Source organism: Austrofundulus limnaeus, unplaced genomic scaffold, assembly GCF_001266775.1.
Source record: "Austrofundulus limnaeus strain Quisiro unplaced genomic scaffold, Austrofundulus_limnaeus-1.0 Scaffold756, whole genome shotgun sequence".
In the NCBI taxonomy this organism is placed as follows: domain Eukaryota; kingdom Metazoa; phylum Chordata; class Actinopteri; order Cyprinodontiformes; family Rivulidae; genus Austrofundulus; species Austrofundulus limnaeus.
Window position 1 is genome coordinate 104619 of NW_013953158.1, and position 1604 is coordinate 106222.

Genomic DNA, 1604 nt, shown 5'->3' on the forward strand with positions numbered 1-1604 from the left:
GATCAACATAGGAGGGGAGGGATGGGAGGGATTTTGGGTGTGTGTTTTTTGTGTTCTTGTTTGTTTGTTTTTTTCTGTAGTTTGTGTTAAAAAATAATAAAAAAAACTTTGATAAAAACAAGAATTTACCCTGCTAAAGACTACCTAAAGAAGTTCAACTCTAACATHGCTGTAAACTGTACCTTTTGTGATGTTTGCTCAGAAACTGTTACTCGTTTGTTGTGTTCTTATTCTAAAGTATTTTGGCAACATTTTTGTAACTATATTGACTCAAAAATATCAACAGGATTTCAGTTATATTGGAAACACATCCTGTTTGGACTTCAACAGACTGGAAAAATGAATCCAAATGTATTCTTTATCAATTTATTAATCATCGTGGCTAAATTTCACTTACACAAATGCAAATTTTTGAAGAGAAAACCAAAAAATTTTTTGATTGAGCTTAAACAGTATATGATCACAATTAGGCCTTCTACAAATCAAAAAGCCATAACAACAATATGAGCTTGTTCCCAACTTGGAATTTTGGATGATTTGTTGCTTTAACTGATTTTAACTTGAGGCTTTCTGGCACCTATTTTCTATAATTATTATTAGTTTGTTTTATTAATTTATGTATTTTTTATGGAAGAATATTGTATTTTTTTCTCTTTTCATCGTATTCTAAAGTTATGCTCCCCCTGGAAATAGGAATAAATTTTGATAGGAATAAACTTTCCTATTAAATAGGAAATAATAGATGTAAGCAGGCCTATTAAATCCTAAATGTATAAGTTCAGGCTTAAATGTTGATTTGTAACAAGAATGAGGTGATACTGTTTCTGCACTCTGCTGACACCTGATCAGAATTTACTGATCAATAATTTATTCACCCTTTTAGAAATCAGACATATATACAACMAAGTGTGAGATCGTAAGATTTGACAGAATCCTTTTCATAAGCTTTGACCTCTCAATGAAGAAAAACATCAACTTTGTCTTTTTGAAATTTATCACAAAAATAGAACAATCAAGCTTCATAAAATAACGGCTAAAATAGTGAAAATTACATAAAAGACAAAAGTAATGAAGGTTTAGAAAATATTTTAAAGGTAAAAGTTAGAGTATACGCAATGTTATTTTAGTCTATGTTTAAAATAAAGTCTATTTTTACATAAAGGTTGATATTCGACCCTTTTGAGAAATAACAAGATATTTTCCTAAGGGAAACATTTTTGACTTTTGTTAGATAATTGACAAACGACCCAGGTATAAATATAAATATAAATTTGTGTCAAATTGCAGAGATGTGTTCTTAAAAATCTGGTCAGATTAAGGGTTATAGTATCTTTTTTACTAACCTAAATTTAGTTATTTAATTTTACTGCAGATAAGAAGATTGATAAACTTGACAATTTTTTATATTTGATCCTGTTTTATTAATCAACTGTATTAAATGTCTTTCTTGCTGCCATAATTTTCATCCCTGCAGCTTTGAGCTGCACTAACAGATAAGAAACAACACTGTGATTGGTCAAGATGTTTCTCTCTCTGCTTGTAATAAATTGTTCAGCTTTTCCCAGCCAAGGTCAGAACTTTCTGCTGAGACCCGTCTTTAAGCG